Raw genomic sequence first — 19,932 nt, forward strand, 5'->3', positions numbered from 1 at the left:
AACCAGACCCTGTCTTCAGGAAGCAAAGAGCTCACTATCCCATTTCATAGATGGCTCAGTGAGGCTCAGAGGACTGGAGGATTTCAGCGCAGGCACAGTCACGCCTCCACACTTGCTCAGTCAGAACTTTCAAGGGAACAGAGTCCCGGTTCTAGTTCATCCAGTGCCGTGAGACAATCAGGATCCTTGTCTCAGCTCTGCAACCCCTAGCGAAGGAGGGTGAGACTCCACAACCTCTGGTCCGAGGTCACAGAATCAAAGGAAAGCCTGAGGCTGGGCAGCTGTCAAGTCATTTAGCCAATCAGTAATTCTGAGCAGGATGTTCAGTGTGGCTACGCCTCTACTTGTCCATCTACAAAGCAAGATGATTTTTTTAGTATTGAAGAGTTCATTTGATTCAGTTAAATAAGTACCTGAGCCCCTACTGTGGGTCTTGTATACAGCAGGTGCTAGGAAAAAGCAGTAGACTTTCCTGCCCCCCAAGGGCTCCCAGTTTCACTCACTTCCAAGGAAAACTTGGGTCCTGAACAGCAAATGTAGGAACTAGAATGAATACTCAAGATCTCATGCCCTACTTAGACTACTTAAATTACGAAGATGTGGAAAGTCAGCAGAGATTTCAGATAAGAGAACTGGAATGCAATTGGTATATTGCCTACGAAGAGGAAAGAATTCCCCTATAATGAAATTTCAAAACACTGGGCTTGGGATATGAGAAAGGGCAGAGGATGTTAATCACAAACAAATTAGTGAGATAAATTGCAAGGTGTCTGCTTCCTCCAGGCTGGTGATTACAAGGCTTTATGGGTCATCATTCCTACTTAAAGGGAGGAAAAATGAAATAGACACCAGGAAATAACTGGGCGTTCCCAAAGCCCTCGAGTACTATGGATTTACTGTTAATGGGGGAAAAAAACCATGGGCGTCATCTTGTTCAATAACCAAACTGCATAGACAAGGGACTAGACAGGGATACAGGAACCTGCCCAAGAAGTCAAAATAATTAAGAAGCAGGTAGAACATCCAAAGCATATCCTAAGTTGTTTGTCCTTTAGAAAACCCTCACATCGTTTCACAGGAACGTATGGTTATCAGCCAAGGAATGAAACGGACAACTCTGAATACACTTTCAGCAATTACAGCCAAGAAACAGAAATCTTTGCAATTTCCTAGCAAAATAAAATTTCATGGACAAAGGAGAACAGAAAGGGCAGCACAATGTATTGGCTTTTATTTTTTTAATCAGGGCATGTTTCAACAAATGCAAAGTTATTTTGATTTTTTTAAGTGTGGGAGTAGGAAGAAGGAAACTTTCTTTATTATATTATTCTCAAGTTCACAGTCTTTATTGCATGGGCGGCATTATTATAGGAGCTGGCATCTAAGAGGAAGTGAACAGGCAGTGGGAGAGTGAGCATTTCCTGAGCATTTGCTCTGTGAATGGCTCTGGCCAGAACCTGCAGGGGAACAGAATTGTAAGTAAGAAACATAAAATCAAATGAGGTGGGGCTGGTGCTGTGGCCTGGTGGGTTAATGCCCTGGCCTAAAGCGCCAGCATCTTATATGGGTGCCGGTTCAAGACCCAGCCTCTCCACTTCTGATCCAGCTTTCTGCTGTGGCCTGGGAAAGCAGTGGAAGATGGCCCAAGTCCTTGGGTCCCTACACCCATGTGAGAGACCAGGAAGAAGCTCCTGGCTCCTGGCTTCAGATCGGCACAGCTCTGGCCATTGTGACCATCTGGGGAGTGAACCAGTGGGTGGAAGACCTCTCTCTCTCTGTATCTTTCTCTGCCTCTCCTCTCTCTGAGTAACTCTGATTTTCAAATAAATAAATAAAATCTTTTAAAAATAAATAAATAAAATCAAACGGGGGGCAGAATCACAGGAATAATTTACCTTCATTCAAGCCTGGAAGGGTAAGTTCCAGGACGAGGACAACTAGCAACTGAGGTGGGACAAGAAACCAAGCCATCACTTGCATGGCGAGGAAAGGCGTCGTGGATAAGACAGCAAGCCAGGAGATTAGGAGGAGCAATCGCCTCCCACCCCACTGCGTTCCATCAGGGACCCTCTAAGGCTCCATGCCCCCTGCCAGCCAAGTTTCCCAAAGATACTTCTGTGACCAAGCCAAGTAACACACAAAGGGGCCTTCAAAAAGTTCATGGAAAATGTGCATTACGGGAAAACTACCCATGGGTTTCCAAATGTCCTTGCACCAAAATACACTTCTCTTTTCATTCCATTTTTCCATGAATTTGTAAAGTTCCCCACTCGCATAGCTAAACGTGCTTTTCTGGTCTGCATCCATCTTCAGACAGTTCAGCTACACTAGTTGGCCACACAGTGCATTCAAAGCCCTGGGCGGGACATTCTGAGGAAGAAAGAAACTCATTAGACACGGTCCATGCTCTGCTGAGGAAATACAGAATCGTTCACGCGCCATTCATTCATTCGGCTGACGTGTACTGAGAATGTACGGGGTACCAGGTACTGATGTATATGCGAGAGCTTTAGAAAGAAGCAGGACAGGACTGAGGTCGCGGGACAGGGCAGAAGATGAACACGCAACACACAGTAAGCACCAAGCAAGCGCTTAAGCCAAAGGAGAGGTGTTTGGAAAGAGTGGGTCACTCTGAGGAGACGGGTGCGGTGCAAGGCGGCACGGGGGGGCCACCCCCACCACTACCGATTATATTCTGCCTCTCACACCAGAGAGAATGAATTAAGTGTCTGCTGGAGACACGTACACCACACAGCGAGAGTCCCCGGGGAGTACTCCGAGCAAAGCCTGGGCTTAAAGGGAGGGTGGCGTGTCTTTTAATTGCTTTAATGAAGCACAGGCCAACCAGCAAATCAAATCCGAAAGAAACTGTAGAGATGGGTATTCTGAGGTCACACACTGTTGGTAGTGGACAGAGGATGGGACCCAGAGCTCAGGCCGACAGATGGCCGGACCACACGGTGCCTCTCTCTCAGGCCACAGTGCGTCTTCCAGGCCTGCAAATGAGCTTGCCTTCTCACCCAAGCCACACTGCACAGAACCGTATCAGCAAGAGACAGAGGCTTGGACAGTGTTTCTGAACTTCCCACCCCGACCTGGTGCACTTTTCATTATTGCTGGCCTGAGGAGGCATGTTTGCTTTTAAGTACTCGCAAATGAAAAGCCGTTCTCAGCCTTCCTACAACTACATACAAGAAGATGCGCACCTGATCTCAGATTCAAGTTGAGATGCATATTCCACTTGACCTCTTTCCGAAGTGGGAAAGATGAGGCCCAGGGAGATTGAGGTCACCTTACAGGTACAGCCCCATCACCTGAAGCAAGGGGCTTTTACCTGTCACTCAACACTGCCAGCAGGGTGGCGTCTGGCCTCATTCTCACAGCCCACAGTTTTTGTAGACTCAAGAGTGACAGACCCCAGGATGGCAAGGCCCTTGCAAAAGGACAATATGGATGAACTTGTGTATTGCACAGACAGATCACATGAAATTAAGGTGTAAAGAAAGAGAAGGAAACCATTCCATAACTTTTCACAACAGCTCCTCAATTGTCCTGCCCAGACCCAGCCTCTGTAACAAGTCCCTGGACTCTTGCTCTCTAATGGAACTGCCCCAAATCACACCCATTTCCTATCAATTCCCAACAGCAAAGGCGAAAGAGGATTGCCAGTTTCCTATGATGCGTGGGGACAGAGGAGAGAACTTTAGAAAGAATCAGTATTACATCAGTTCCCACTAGTTTGTCCCACGATGCTGTATAACTCCTGAAGACAGGAAAAAATAAGCTTCCAGTGTTGATGCAAAAATGGGAGTTTTTGCTGGGTTGTGTCAATTGTCACCAGGGCATTTCTTACTAAGATTTTTCTTACTGTCAACTTTTTGTTATATTAATTATAGCTTGATCAGTGTAGGAGCTATTTTGAATCTATGGGACTTTCCTAACCAGCTTGTTTTGTCATTTTAAAGTCACTCACATTCAGGGACTAAACAATATGGCAAATATCTTTTTCTCCCTGTCTCCTTTATACTCAAATTCTAAACAAAGGAACCATCTGTTCTCTCTCTAAAAACATCAGCCCTTGTTTTCATTTTGCCATTAATAATAATGCCTCAAACTTATATAATATCTTTCTCCAACTTGCTTATTACAGCATTTTGCAGACATCGCCTCATTCATCTTCAACATTTATCCCCAATAAACTGAGAAGAAATGGGAAATGTTTGCCTATTTGAAGTGAGAAAGTGCTCATTGGGTGTTTCAAGAATTTTGTATAAATGATGACAGGTTGGCATCAGAAGGGACCTCGGTGATCTGCTGGGCCAGCTGTGGCCCTTACCTATGTAAAAGGGAGACTTAGAAAGGAGAAGTGACTCCTGTTATATTTGAGCACTTAGTTCTCTACCTCTGGCAGTAAGCAGTGAGGATAAGAACTATGCCTCGGGGCTGGTGCTGTGGCATAGAGGGTAAAGCCTCAGACTACAGTGCTGACATCCCATATGGACGCCAGTTCGAGCCCTGGCTGCTCCACTTCTGATCCAGCTCCCTGCTAATGTGCCTGGGAAGGCAGTGGAGCATGGTCCAGGTCTTTGGGCTTCTGCACCCATGTGGAAGACTTGGAAGGAGCTCCTGGCTCCTGGCTCCTGGCTTTAGTTCAGCCATATGGGGAGTGAACCAGCAGATGGAAGATTCTCTCTCTGTCTGCCTCTTCCTTTCAAATAAATAAATAAATCTTAAAAGAAAAAAAAAAAGAAAGAAAAAGAACTATGCCTTTACATTTTTGCATATCCAGTACCTGGTGTGTAACAAGCGTTCATGTGGATATTTGTTGAATAAATGAGAATGCTTGTGAATAGTGACAAGGGTGGCTGTGCAGAGCTCAGCTCTCCTGCCCTCCTGTTTAGTGTGCTGTTTGGGTTTGTTTGCTTTTATGGAGTGTATATACCATGGAGGACTGAATGCAAGGAGAATCTAATAGAGATAAGACCAGAAACAGGCTGGGCTCTAAGGCGCAGGCTTATGCTTGTGAGCAAGCAGCTTGCTGGACAATCCAGGAGGAATCACCAGCTGAGCCACTGGCCATGCTGAAGCGACCTGTATCTCGGCTTATTCTCCGAAGCTCTGCATTCCTCCTGTGCTCCACGTAGCTGAGGATCTGGTAGAGTTATTCCACAAACTCCATGCAACTGGAAAAAACAGCCTGCCAACGCCAAAAGAGAGCCTGTCTCCTCAACACCCACAGAGCCCAGTAACAGAGCATCTTCTACCCGGTGACTTAACCTCATCCCTCACTGTAACTCTAGAGGACTCGCAGCGTCACGATCATGAAATCCACCAGCCCACAGTTTTCCAATGAGTAGAGAGGTCATAGGACTAAAGACGTTCTGCCCATGTGCCTACCTGGAAACCAGCTACTCATCTGGCACATCTTCCAAATATTCAGAATGTTCTATTCCCCAATGCTACTCCTGGCGGTTGTACTGGAAATCAACTGTTTCTAGAAAACCATGTTTAATGTGAGTATCTGTCACCCGAATTACTTCTACAGCAAGAGTTCTAATAAAGTCAGTAACTCTCTAAAGATTCTCCAAAAAAGGTCGTTTGTTCAGATGAGAAAGCTGGAGGTCCAATGAGAGAAGGATTTTTTTTTAATAAAAGAAAATGAAAAATCAGAGGAACAAGGAAAACTCAAGTGTTTATTAATAGGGAGTCACATCAAGTGGATCAGTTACAGATAGGAGCAGGAAACAAATAAATTGCAAAGTAAAGAAAAATCCACATAAATAAACCTCAAATGATTCTAATGACTTTTTTTTTCTCCAACAGGGGGAAGAATATGAGGACAAGAGGAGAAGAGAAGCACGGGGCCAGTAAGGAGATGCTTGAATCCCAAAGACAGCCTGTCTGACATGGACTGAGAGGCTGCTGCACTGTCAGGGGCTCCCAGCACACCGCAGAGAGGCATCTGTATCAAGCCAGGCAACATCCGCAAGAGAAATGTACAACACCTACTTCAGAGCAGACGGCTGCAGGGAGCCTGCACAGATCCCAGACACACAGGGCAGCTTGAACTCAAGCTGCATCCGTAACCCCTTTTACACCAGTAACCCCTTCTGCACCTGCCACTCTCTCTCGCAGGCTAGCAGGCTGTCCCTGCAACCAGAATTATTCTTGCAAGAACTACACGAAACATTAACCCTCTCTTCACATGTTCCCGATAAGACTTTGCCCTTTTCACACATGTGGACATTCTTGCTGTCATGCTACCTCCAAAAATATCACTTTGGACTTTGTATCCAACATCCTAACATTTTACATTCAAAAATGAAAAGGGTCCTCCTATACAGGGAAACTTCAAGAGCATCTGTGAAAAAGATGAACTGAAAGATAAGTCTACTTTGGTATGAAAAAAAAATTTTGGAATCCATGCATCATTTTTTTCCATAAAATGTTTTTTTCCAGGAACTTTCTGAAGACCTTCGTATTTCAGAATCTATAAATAATCTATTATGTGTCAGTTGACTAGCTTTGATCTCTAAACCTCTCAGGAGATTCTTTCTTAATATAACTCTCTCAGAAGATTCTTTTAAATATAACGAATGGGCAGGTCCATTCACTAGATGTTTATCTCGGCTCTAACTACGGATCTACTCACATCTACTAGAACAGAGAAGGCCTGAGAAGGAAGGACCCCAAAGGTGATGCTTCATCCCCCTGGGCAGCCCTGCTGGCTAACTGGTAACTAGCAGTTGATACTCAGCATTATACTTTGCCAAGTAAAAGTTTCTACCACAGGGAGTTGCTGCTGGTCTAAATATTCTAACCATTCAGTTAAAGTTGGATGAGCATAAGTAAGGCTCTCAACCATTGTGACCACCACTTTCCTATTCTACCAAATAAAGCAATAACGCAGTCAATTCAGTAAAGTTTAGACTCCCTTCTGGTTTTTCTGTCTGTCTCTCCTCACTCCCCCGTCTCACATACACACACACATGCACTCTGACCCCAAACCCTCACTCTGATTCAGTCAACAACCTTAGAAGACAAGTTGGAAGCAGTTTCCACCCATGTTCCTCCTCACAAATTCTTTGCTTAAAAGTTGGTACTGAAAAGTTTTTGAGCAAAGACAAATGAGACACACAGACACCAGAGACACACAAACCCCACCTTGAGAGGAGGTCCTCGGAGGAATCCAGCAGTCTGTTCCTCACCCCAGGCCACTAAGGCAGCCATCTGCCAGCTCTGCGGACTAGGGGGCAGGAGGGCCAGGGTTCCAACTGCTGAAGTTCAATCTCCAATTCTTACTCTCTGAGACCTGGAGCAAGACACTTTACCTCTCTTGGCCTCAGTTTCCCTAACTGTCAAGTGAGGTGTTTAGAATAAAATAAAAACCAAAGCACCTATCAAATTTAATATCGTGCCCGAGGGCTCTAAATCACATTCAAAATAAAAGCAAGCACCCACCCAAGACCTGCAGCTGCTATCGGCATCTACCTCCAAGTTTGCAGATAAACGAAAGTGACTTTTTGCATGATGTTGCGCAGTCCATCATAGCAGCACATCAATGGGTGCAAACACTTCTAATTTGTGTTTGTTTATTTGTTTATTTCCAGCCTAAGGATGCTGCGGTCTCCTTCAACCAATGGCCTTTGGACACTCCATGATGCCTTTATTTTAACCACGGATCCCAAATTCCGAAACTGAACACATGAAAGTAGAAATCATGTAATAAAAATACAGTCTGAAATATCGAGAAAATGATTTAGAGAAGATAATATCAGCTCCCTCTTTACAACCTTTTTTTTTTTGTTAAAATCAACAATGGTAGTAAGAAATAAAGATAATAAAGTAAAAATAAAATGGAGCTCAAAAAAAACTAATTTGCCTGGAATTCCTTTCAGCCGTGTAATCGGCATGAGCAGCAAAGACCATAATACTCCTGCTTCTATTTGCTGCCCTCAACTGACATGCTTGGCCGTTTGTTTTGTTTTAAATAAAATGGGGAAGCAACAAATATATTAAATCCATCTGCAAAAAACCCACATTTGCATGTGGAAAACAAATAAGTGGGTGTCTGAATGGGTGATTAGGCGTGCAATTGCCCATCTGCAGCCAGGGCCCAGGCGTCTCTGCAGGTGTGGCTGCCACAGAAGCCGAGAACCCGAACAGAGAGTCCTCCGCTATGAAGGGCTACAGGTGCGGGGAACCAGGACCCCGGCCCCACGCTACCGGACTAGGTCTCAGTAGCCCGCAGCTTCGGTCCCAGGTCCCGACCCACAGCCCCTACATGTTCAAACTGAAGAGTAGAGATACCTTTTGTCATATATATATTTTTTAACACTTCTGTGGGTTCTTTACATCAATAAAGCCAATTTTTTTCTGAGCATCTTCAATGTGCGGTTAACAAATAGCTGTTGTTGCAACTATCTTTCCTGGCGCGTATGACCTCTCCTACCCTCCGCACTCCAGCCACAGTGGCATCCTCATATTTCTGGCCAGCACTAAGGATGCCTCTAGCACAGGACCTTTGCAACTGCTTTCTCTCAGTCAGAAGGCTTCTCCCTCCCGCCCCGGGCACCCCCGGCAGCCCCCACAGCTCAGAATTCCTCCCTCCCTTCACTCAGGCCTCTGCTCAAGCACATTTGCATCAGGATGGCCTCCAACCAATAAAATGTCCCTCCCTCCTTCGTACCCTTAGCCAGATTGTTAAAAATCTTAATACAGATAACAAGCTAAATATTAAACACTTATTCATTCGCTTGCCTGATTTCACTGATAGTTGATTTTAGCCCCAGCACCAGAAATAGCATCTAGCACATAGTAGGTTCCCAGTGGATTAATAAAGTAATGAGGAATCATTAGTACTGTCTGCATGCCAATGTACTAGGAACATGTGACCACTTATGGCATGCAAACAGGATCCCTGTCCTTAAGAGGCTTCTACAACCTGGTAGAGAAGGAAGATGGTGAAGAAACTGTTCACGTGGCAGGGCAAAGCTGCAAGAATGCTCTGCTGGACACATAACACATAAAGCACTCAGGTAGGACAGGAAGAGCAAATCGCTGGCACTGGGGGAGGGTTGGAGGTGGCCTAAAACTCAGAATTCTCTGGCACTATCTCAAAAACAAAGATATCATCCTCAGGGCCAGCACTGCGGCGTAGCGGGTAAGGCCACCACCTGCAGTGCCAACATCCCATATGGGCACCAGTTCAAATCCCAGCTGCTCCTCTTCCAATACAACTCTCTGCTATGGCCTGGGAAAGCAGTAGAAGATGGCCCAAGTCCTTGGGCCCCTGCACCTGCGTGGGAGATCCGGAAGAAGCTCCTGGTTCCTGGCTTCAGTAAGCGCAGCTCCAGTTGTTGTGGCAAACTGGGGAGTGAACCAGTGGATGGAAGAACACTCTCTCCCCTCTCTCTCTCTCTACCTCTGCCTCTCTGTAACTCTGCATATCAAACAAGCAAGTAAATCTTAAAAAAAATCCTCAAAAATTATATTCAATATAAAAAAGTACTATGACATCTTCAGTTAGTCTCCTGTCTTTCCTTCATCAATAATGTTAAGTGAGACAAAAGATTGCCCAAGACAAGTCAGCATTTATGTGTGCCAAGACCATGGATAAAGGAAGAATCCCTTGCCTCCATAAAGTCCTCATTTAGGAATGTAAATTACTGAAATATACAAAAATGTGTCCTCAGAAAATTCTAGACTGTCAAGATAGGGAGGACCTTAGCGGTCATGGTAATAACTCCTTACACCTTTTACTAAATACTTGTGCATGTGAATCTGCACCTAAATGCCTGCAGTGACAGAGAACTCTGATATGCAAACTGTGGGTTACTCTTAATGGTAAAATATTCCCCACACTGTATTTCTGTTGCTGCCAGCCCCTGTTCCCAGCGCTGTTGTGAGGTCACAAGAGTGAGTGTGTATCCTTTCCCCAACAGAGCCCCACAGGAGTACACCCCTGCACCCTCCTGCCTCCTGCAGCTCCTCTCCCTCCTCCCCACACTAACTACTTCCTGGCCTTCCCTCATCCCTCCAGAGCTCTGGGTTCCAGTCTACACTGCCCTCCTCTTCCCCTCTGCTGGCCCACAACCTTGCTCTGGAACAGGCCTGTCGATGATGCACTATGGCTCTTTGCTGAGAGCTACACACTGGGCTGGGGTTGGAAGGAGGGGTGCAGAGGAGCTGTTGGATTCATGGGGTGAAGTTGATCTAGGGAAGACTCTAAAAGGGTCATCTGCTTTTCTAATCTTGACCTTGAACTGCCACCGTTGACATAAATTATAATAGAGTGGCCACCGTAACTCTTTAGAAAGAAGATGAAGGGATGAAAGGCATTCCCTGACCTCAATGCTACCTCAAAGTCACACAGAGTGAAGGGGGTCTTGTGCCTCTAAGAAGTCATGGGCTTTCCAGCCATGTTTACCCCAGCTTCTCAGCACCCACAGCCAGCCAACATGGATGAGTGTGAGGTTAGAATGTGTAGCTTTCAACCAGCTCCAGAACCCTGAGACTTGTGTGCTGGACTCTAACTTGCTGTGTGACCTTAAGCAAGACTCTTACATCAAGGAAATCAAAGCATCTCAGAAGGTAGAACAAGAAGAGAACTGTAACTCATCAAGTCCCAAATCAACCCAGAGACCTCCTCTACGCCTTCACTCGCATCTCTGTGCCCACAGTCGTGTCAGATATTGCCGAGTGGTGCTGGACTAACACACTAAGTCAGAATCTTTCTCAATGCAGCACCTCAAGGAGCCACTACTAAGAAACCACTTAGCCACGTGAAATGAAATTCAAAGCACTCAAAGAGGGACCCTGACCTGCCCATGCCCAGTGTTAGGCGCAAGTATGGAGCACACAGGCCCCCACTCCCCTATCACCTCCCCTCCTCTAGCTGACGCTCTCACATCTTCCTGGAGTGGAGTCGCAGCTTGCCCTGCTCTTCCACAGGAAGCACAGATAAAGGTTTTCTAAGAAGGGGCCAGAGCTTTGCAGAGAGCTAGAAGGAACAGCTACATTGGAACTGGTCTGCAGGTGGATTCATTCTCGTTCATATTCTCATTCTCTCTCTCTCCCTCTCTCTTACCAGGGTGGTATACCTGTCTTTAGCAGAAGAAAATTCAGCATCGGGGTGCTCTCCCAATGAGAAGCAGCAGCATTAGCACAGTGGTGGGGACTGCTAAGTGGTGGTGGTAGATGCTGCACACTGCTGAGCAGAGCAGCAACTACAAGTGAGACCGTGGAAGGTGTGGGGAGAGGCGAGAGGAAGATGACAAGACAAGAGCAAGACAAGAGTCATCCAGAGCCGCTGTGGAGTTTTTTGGTGCAGTTTTGCTTTGCTTTTGTCTGTTTCCTTTTCATTTATTTGAAATACAGAGAGACAGAGATGGACAGAAAGAGATCTTCCAAATGGTATCTCACTCCCCAAATGCCTGCAACAGCTGGGGCTGGGCCAGGTGGAATCCAGGAGCCTGGAACTTACACAAGGGTACATAAGGTTACATAAGGGTGTCTCCCACAAGGGTGGCAGGGACCCAAGTACTTAAGCTGTCATCTGTTGCCTCCCAGGGTCTGCATTAGCAGGAAGTTGGAACTTGAAGCGCAGTTAGGACTTGAAATTAGGCACGCTGAGTTGTGGGATACAGGCCTGCCAAGCAGTATCTCAACTAACGAGCCAAACACCTACCCCCAAGAGGTTTTAAATGCCAGTTCTTAAAACTTTAACACAAGGGACCTAAAACACAAAATGAGAAAAGAAGCTAAGAAAGGAGTAAGGGCTAGCAAGAATACTAAAGAATACGGCTCCATTCTCAATAGGAAAAAAATGCCTTGCTATAATCTGTATTACAGGAACACTTTCATTATGTAAAAGCCTATTTGGTTTTCATGTCATTCTTGGATTACATCATAGAGTGGCTGCAGCCGTCTCATACCATCGTATAAATAAATCACTAGCTTAATCATAGAACCAGCCAGGGCCCCAGATTTAAAAGGAAAATATTAGATCATTTTTAATAACTGATATAACTCAAGCCAGTTGCCATTGAAGCCAGGTGAGGTGATCTCATCCTAAAGAAGTCCAGAGGGGAACCAAGGAGGTTCAGCGCTGGGCAGGGCCCAAGGACACCTCCACTCACAGAGGCAGAGGTCGCCAATGGCCCCATAGTGAGGCTCTGACTCGGCACTGGACACTCTTGTCATGAAACCCAACACTTTTAAGGTCTTCCTTGAGAAACATAGCTTATGAATATGTTGTTGTCACAGCAGACAGATAGGCAGGTAGGCAGATAGATAGATAGATTTACTTATTGAAGACAGAGTTACAGAGAGAGGTGGAGAGAGACAGGGACAGAGAGAAAGATCTTCCATCCACTTGCTCACTCCCTAAAAGGTCACAACCACAGGGCTGGGCCAGGCCTAAGCCAAGAGCCTGAAACTCCATCCAGGTCTTCCACATAGGTGGCAGGGACCAAAGCACTTGGGCCATGTCCTACTGCTTACCCAGGTACATTAGTAAGGAGCTGGATCAGAAGTAGAACATCTGTGACTGGAGCCGGCCTAGTATCCCAGGTAGCATCTTAACCCACTGGGCCACAATGCTCACCCCCAGAGTGACCATATTGTCAACTATCAGAAAACATGAGCATATTATGATGTTTTAATTTACGTCTTGTGAACTATTGAAAAAATATTAAATGCTAAGGTTTTCAATTATTTAGGAAAACATGAAATCTAGAGTGACTGACGTGCACATGTTTCAGGTCTTACCCAAGCTGAAGGGACTGGGAGAAGTGGGGATACTGAGACATTGGCCCAGATAATCAAAGAACTACATGTGATTTACAGCAGCATCACCGACTATCAAAGGAATCAAAAATAACACTTAATGTGCACCAACTACACACTAAGTACCACACTACATAGGTACGTTATCTATTTGCTGCTTTGTGAGCACAAAAGACTCTGTGGTACCCTAGACACTATTTGCCCTATTACTGAGAGGTGGAAATAGGTATAAAACGCAATTAGCTGCCTTAAGTAAGATTATGTAGCTAATATATGGTAGTCTTCCTACTCCAAATTCCACTTGATCATGTTGCCTTCCCTCAACTAAAACTCTATTTCCTTCTACCTACCTTCAATAAAAATGAAATAATTGATAAGAAACACTGAGAGCTGAAAGAGAACCTGGAACAGGGAGTACTATTAACATTCTGGCCACTGACATGCTCAACAATCAAGCCTAGGCTTTCCTCATTTTGGCTCTAGGGCTACTAACAAGCTTGACCATGATCTTATGTCTCTAATTTCCATTAATTTTTTAGAAAAGTGAAGGCGGACGCTGAGGGAACCTACCTCCTTCTATAGAGTGAAATCCCAAGCTCGTTTTTATAAAAGGACTATTTTGGTGGGAGGAAGAGACGGATGCTCTGGAAAAGAAAGGTTCTGCCAGACAGACGGCACTGGCCGCGGTTCTCGGTCGGATCCCGTCAGCTTCACAGTCATGCTGGGTATCAGCGCTCTGTTCCTAATCTGAACGTTATTCAGCACTGCAGAGAGACACGGTCTGAGCCAAGGAATACCGATTGATGCAACTTTTCAGGACACAGCACAAACCAACAGGAGAGGCAGGTCCCTAAAGTTGAGCTACAGGGACAACATCAAGACTCAAGACTCCCAAGTTTGCCCGTTCTCTAATCTGTTTCTGGGGCAGGAGAGAGGTTGAGAATAGAAGAGAATCGTTTCTCGGCCTTTTGGCTTAGATCAAGTGTGGAGAATAGAAGAGAGCGAAAATATGCCCCCGCGTTGTCTGGACTCAGTACGGAGCAGCTGTGGCAAGGCGGATGGGGAAACGTGGAGAGACGTGGTCTTGGGGTGCTTCCCTGGCTCCCCACTGTCTCGACGGTCCCAGGAGAGCCTGCCCTCCTCTGGGGCACTGTGTCTCACAGAGAGAACAACGTGCTCACGAACCTTCAGACATTTCTACCAAAGCAGCTCTCACGGCTGAGGAGGGAAAAGCGTAGCAGCATGGGAACACAGCATCAGCTGACCTCAGAAAAGCCATGCCAATTTGGCTTTCTGTATCAAGGCTGATCTTTAGAATTTCAAGCGCAGTCTCCTCCAGAAAGGTTCCAGACTCAAAATGATCCAGAGAGGTGAGCTGGGTTCATTCAGTCACCGCAGGTAATCTCGACTCACACGTTAGCACAGTCCACTGCAACCTGGGGTATCTGCAGTCGGCAGCCCCTAGGATGGACCCCTATAATTCCACCTCGTGCAACCACTCCCCTGAAGGGGGACTGGATATAGTGATTCACTTCTAGCAAAGAGAATGAGGCAGAGGTAAAGGGGGCGGGGAAGGTCACTTCCAGGATTAGGTTACAAAACAACTGTGGCTTGCATCTTGGGAACTTTTATTGGTCACTTAGAGCTGCCCTATGGAGAAGCCCATGTGGCAAGGAACTGAAGCTCTTGATCCAACTAAATCGTGCCAACAACCATGTGAGTGAACTTGGTGCTAGATCTCCCTCAGCTGAGCCTTCAGAGGAGAATGCAGGTTCAGCAACCTGAACACAACCTCCTGAGAGAGGCTGAGGCATCCATTTAAGTTGTCCCCAAATTCCTCACTTACAAAAGACTGTGAGATAAAAAATGTGTCTTGCTTTAAGGTGCCAAGTTTGCAAGTAATTCGCTATACTGCAGTAGATAACTAACAGTGTTAAAATTGTCAGTGCAGTCCTGGATTTTCAAATGGCCCCCACTAAGATCACCATTTTTCATGAGGCCTAGAAAGCAAACCATAGAGACTCAGTATAAGGAACTTTCGAAAGAGACCTTTGTCCCCAAGAAGGCAGCAATGTTCCCAGCTTGGTGACATATACTCAAGCATGCACTGGCCACACAGAGATGACTATGGTCATACAGTGGCTATAACTGCTGTGCACCACCAAGCCAACATGGCACTTTCTCATAACAGCACATGGGTAGGAAATGAGTTGGAAACAACTACAAACAAGTTGGGCTTGTGCCATAAAGCTCCATGGCCCACTGGCAAGTTCTGAGGTTAGATATCCTGCTCATAGAAACCTCCCCAGATGTGCCCAATGCTCTCTACCCTTCCAATCCATTATGGATGCCCCTTGACAACTGAACTTGTAACTTATTTTCCTTGATTTCCCAAATACCTAGCAGGAAACCTGAAATATATTTGATGAGTAATAAACGTGTGTTGCCAACAATATTCTCTAATGCATATTTCTCTCCTTTAAGTGTGTCTTTCTCCCCCACTGTAAGTTTCTCAAGGCCAGGACTACAAACTTCTTGAGATCAGGCATCGTCCTTAACTTACTATGGTATCCTGAATATCCTGGGGTCACTAATATCCAAACACAGGAATCATGGAGGCAAACAACCACATAATCCAGGAACAATGGGAGACACTTGGTAGCAATCCACCACGGATTCTATCCACTCAGCCATCAGATGCCTTCTGCTGCAGGGTAACCAAATGAGGAAGACCCCAAGGGTTCTGACCTCCTGGGGTTATCCTCAAGATATGGCAGTGGTAGCTCTCCACTGAGCACAAGACCAAGAGAGAGAATGTGGAATTAGGTGGAAGAAATCAATAGAGAGATGGCTCTACCTTTTACTTTCAAGACAATAAGCTTACCTCCTACAAGATATCGAGGGGTTCCATGAAGAGCCTCAAAATCTCAGAGGTCAGATGGGTCACTGCTCAGACTCAGCAAACTTTCTCATAACATTTAAAGCAAACAACATAGAAGCAAGAAAAGCTGGCAGATGGTCACACAGGCCCAGAAACAACCTGACTGGGTAACAGCTGAGAGCCAAGACATTCACCTCGGACGGAAGTGACCAATGCTTTGCTTCCGGCACAGACTAATACCTGATACTTCTGAGGACCAAAGAGGAAATATTAAAACTGAAAGCCCTTGGCTACAGTCAACAATACTACACTGGTATCAACAGAGGAAAATAATTTCCTTCCTGACTCCCACTGGGCCAGTCGAGCCTGGAGCAGAAGGTGTGATTATCTAATCAAACAAAGCAAGAGCCAAACAGGCTAGACCGCAGCTTCCACGGGAGCGCTCAAGCATCAAGCTTCCGAGGTCTCCAAATATATCTCCCTCCACCTCCTGCCGCAAAGTAAATGTGAAAATAATCCTACGCCATCCTACTGCAACATTAACCATCACTGTTAAACAAGGTTCCAGATGTAACTCCTGTCCAGCGCTGAGAACTGGTTAGTGCCCATCCAGTGTCAGGAGGATGCGGATACAGGAAGGTCATGCATTGAGCATGTACTATGCACCAGATGTGGTGCTGGGCTCTTGACTTACATCGTTTTATTTTTCTTTATACTCAAAATGAATCTTCAAAAAAAGAAATTAACTATAATCACCTATAATGCATGGACCACGTGTTAAAGTATACAAAACAGGCAGGCATCTATCAACTCAGCACACTTGCTCTAAACAAGCATGAGAAGTAGACAGTGCAATGATTGCTGTTTCTAATTCTCAGAGCAGGAAAATGAGGATAGAGAGATATTGTTTCTCTGGAGCTGCACATCTAATACTTGGCAGATCTCTGGTTACCATCACCCCACCATATTCATAGCCTTTTTTATGTATTCACAAACTCCATAAGCCATACTGGTCCCAAAAGTCTCTTTCCATCCAGTCATTAGCTTCATGCTCATAAATCCAGGTTGTCTAGCCTCATCTGTGCTACAGTTTCTATCACTAACTCCCCAACAGATAGTCAGCCAATGCCTGACAGAACACACTCAAGGAAAAGACCATTCTCGACCTTGCAATTTATTCTTTCTAACCGTAGCAATGCACGCTGCATCTGCTATGTGCCAGCTATCCACTAAACCCTAGGGACATGAATATAAGACACTGCTTCTCTTTGGATTGGGTTTTATATTCTTTCATACATTTTTATTTATTCTCACTTTATTTGAAAGGCAGAGAGACAGGAACAGACACACACAAAAAAGATCTTTTATCTGCTGGCTCACTCCCCAAATGCCCACAACAGCGCAAGTGTGACCAGACTGAAGTCAGAAGCCAGGACCTCAATCCAGGTCTCCCACCTACCTGGTAGGGACCCAAGTACGTGAGCCATCACTCGCTGCTTCCCAGGGTGCACATTAGCAGGAAGCTGGAATTGGAAGTAGAGTGAGGAGCAAAATCTAGGCCCTCCAATCTAGGACATGGACAGCTCAAGTCATCCTGTACAGCTTTGCCAACCCCCTGCCCTTGGGTTTTATATTCTTGAAAGCCATGATCACCTGTGCCTAGGTATCCTGCCTTCTCCAGTATCACTCCTGCACAGTTCTTAACGGGACATAATTTCTGGTCCCCTTAGCATCCTGCTATATAATTCAGGTGGCTAATGTCCCTTTGGGAAGATGAGGCAAGAATTAAATCCTAACACCCTAGGGGGACTAGTGGGGGGGGGGTGGTAAGTGAATATGTAGAATGTCCATTGCTGTCCTTTCTCCCAATCCTAACAATTTCCAGATATTCCCCTAAGGGGTCATCTCTTCTCCACTGTGTGGCTGCCAGGAGGTTTGAGAGGGAACATCTCTAAATTCACCTCTAGGAGAACCCTGGTTCAGCCACTAGCATAGTGCCATCCTCCAGGTCTCAGTGAGTGGTGAGGAGTACAGCAAGCCAAGCCTATGTGACTATGGAAAGCAAGGGAAGGAAGATACCTATGGCCTGGGCTGCAGAGGGCAACCACGTCATTGCTCCAACATAAAAGATGCTGAGGCTGAAGCCAGCACACCAGAGAAGCAACGCAAGGAGCGTGGCAGGGAACCAAAGCTGGAGTGCTGTTCAAACTGAGCCCGAAGACCACCTTCCCTCTAAACCTGCCTGTGTGCAAGATCGCCCACCCATTTTGTTCTGGATACCACACTCCATTCAGTGCAGTCTAAGGCTGCATCAGCATCTCCGAAGACAAAAGCCACTTTTGGCTCACAACTAGCTGACGAACAACAAAAACTACTGAGTCTTTTCCAGGTTGCTCCTTTTAAGGCAATCTCACCCAATTTGTCATTACACACTTGATTTTCATTTTTAAATCCAAGTACAAGGCTTCAAGTTCATCACAACTTAAACACTGAACAAACTCAGGAGGTAGAGTGGATCAGAGAGATTCCCATTCGAGGCTCAAATTGTGTTTTAGGGGAAAAGTAACTCAAGATGACATTTGCAACTTTAACAGTCTAAAATGTTTACAAGTCAAAGTAGTCGATTCCAGCTTTTTAGGTTTTGCAGATCAACAGGCACAGAGTCAGCTGTATACTGATTAAGAAAACACAGAGCAATAAAACATCTCTGTAAACTCAGTTACACTTTTAAATAAAGTTGGGTTTGATCTATCACATCAGCATCTCCCCAGTTTTGAAAAATGACATTACGAACATGGCAGGGCATATTACTAAGTCAGTATAAAGCTCATGCCTGGGGCACCTATGGATTCACCCTCAGCCCAGAGACCAGAGTCTAACTGAAAGCCTTCTCCAAAACCCCCAAACTATTTGTCTCAGATCTCATCACAGCCAGGAGCGTGCTATACCACTGATTCATTTTACCACACCCATTCGTTAAGAACAAGATGTTCTACTCTACCTAGTAAACACAAAAGTGTCCCAAAACTCAAGGGAATGCCTACCTTACCTGGCCACCATTTCCCTTCGCAACCCAACAGAAGCCACACTCAGTTCCCAGCAGAGTGCAGGCAAGCCCTTTAAGGCTGAGATGCACTTGCTATGCCTAAGCAAATCTGGTTTCCCCAACCTCACAGAGTGGGAAAACAGAATGAGATCACAAAAGAAGAAGCACCTTGCACAAAATAAATAAGAGGCTCTCACAAATGTCCCTAATACCACCCACTGACAACTTCATTTTGGGCTTTGAATTTCAAGAGCACTTGTTCCATGCCCAAGGAGAAAGAAGGAAGCAATACAATTATTGGCAATCTGAAGTCATTGTTGGTCCAAATTTTCTTCCAGTTCCTTTGCACACCACCTTCCAAGAGCTGAGTCCTGCCTTTGCTTTGCCACCCGTTTTATTAACATCATTATGCCCTGCTCATTGCCAATGAGATCAAGTTAGAAAAAACTGAATGTGTCAGATTTCTTTAGTTGCTAATCCTAGTCACTTGTGCACGTTCTTGAAATGGAAAAACCACTGATTTTTCAAACTTATTAAAGAATGCACACTGCTGTTGAAAGAGAAGTCTTCTCTTTTGTGTAGAACTCACCAGTGGAGGAGCAGGATCTTGCCTCTGATGAGTGTCCAGGGGAACAACGAATCAGTGACCAGGCTGTATCTTCAATTCTGTCTCAGGGACTCAATGCTCCTACCTGCAGATAATGGGAGAAGGAGATTGCTCATGAATCGCCAAGGGTCATACTAGCTTCCGAACTCCCCAGGCTTTGCCAGGCTTGAAATCCACAACCCTAGTGGTTTACTCTGGCACCTCCTAAATCACAGCCGGTCCCTGCTGCTTTCATTGCACTAATTGGTCTCAGAAAGATATGGAAAGAGAATGCTGGCGCCTGACTTTCCTATCGCAGTTCTGGGGAGACAGCTTCATCTTAACAACGGAGATGGAAGCGACGCATCACTTAGATATATTTTAGGAAAGAAAAAAGTTAACAGATAAATCTTAAAGACACCAAATCAAAAAAGAAAAGGAAGTGACCCTTTGACCCTTAGTTTTCTGTCTAGAAACTGAGAAGCTAGTCAGCGGCAGAAATTGAAAAATCTTGGGGCCGGTTCTGTGTCGCAGCAGGTTAAGCCACGGTCTGTATCCCACATGGGCACCAGTTCGATTCCCTTTTGTTCCCCTTCTGATCTAGCTCCCTGCTAATGAACCTGGGAAAGC

The 19,932-nt window shown here is 45.5% G+C and overlaps 1 protein-coding gene across 18 annotated transcripts in view; it reads right to left on the bottom strand.

Annotated features, from left to right (window-relative positions):
- LPP (LIM domain containing preferred translocation partner in lipoma) overlaps positions 1–19,932 on the bottom strand; it is a 727,525-nt gene that overhangs the window by 640,892 nt on the left and 66,701 nt on the right. For 17 of the 18 annotated variants that reach the window (XM_070072379.1, XM_051859193.2, XM_051859192.2 and 14 more), the window contains one exon: positions 19,306–19,408. The exons of the other annotated variant lie outside the window; for it this stretch is intronic. The gene's annotated coding sequence lies outside the window, so the exon portion shown is untranslated. The remainder of the gene's footprint in view (positions 1–19,305; positions 19,409–19,932) is intronic. 18 annotated transcript variants of the gene reach the window in all.

Source organism: Oryctolagus cuniculus, chromosome 4, assembly GCF_964237555.1.
Source record: "Oryctolagus cuniculus chromosome 4, mOryCun1.1, whole genome shotgun sequence".
NCBI lineage: Eukaryota > Metazoa > Chordata > Mammalia > Lagomorpha > Leporidae > Oryctolagus > Oryctolagus cuniculus.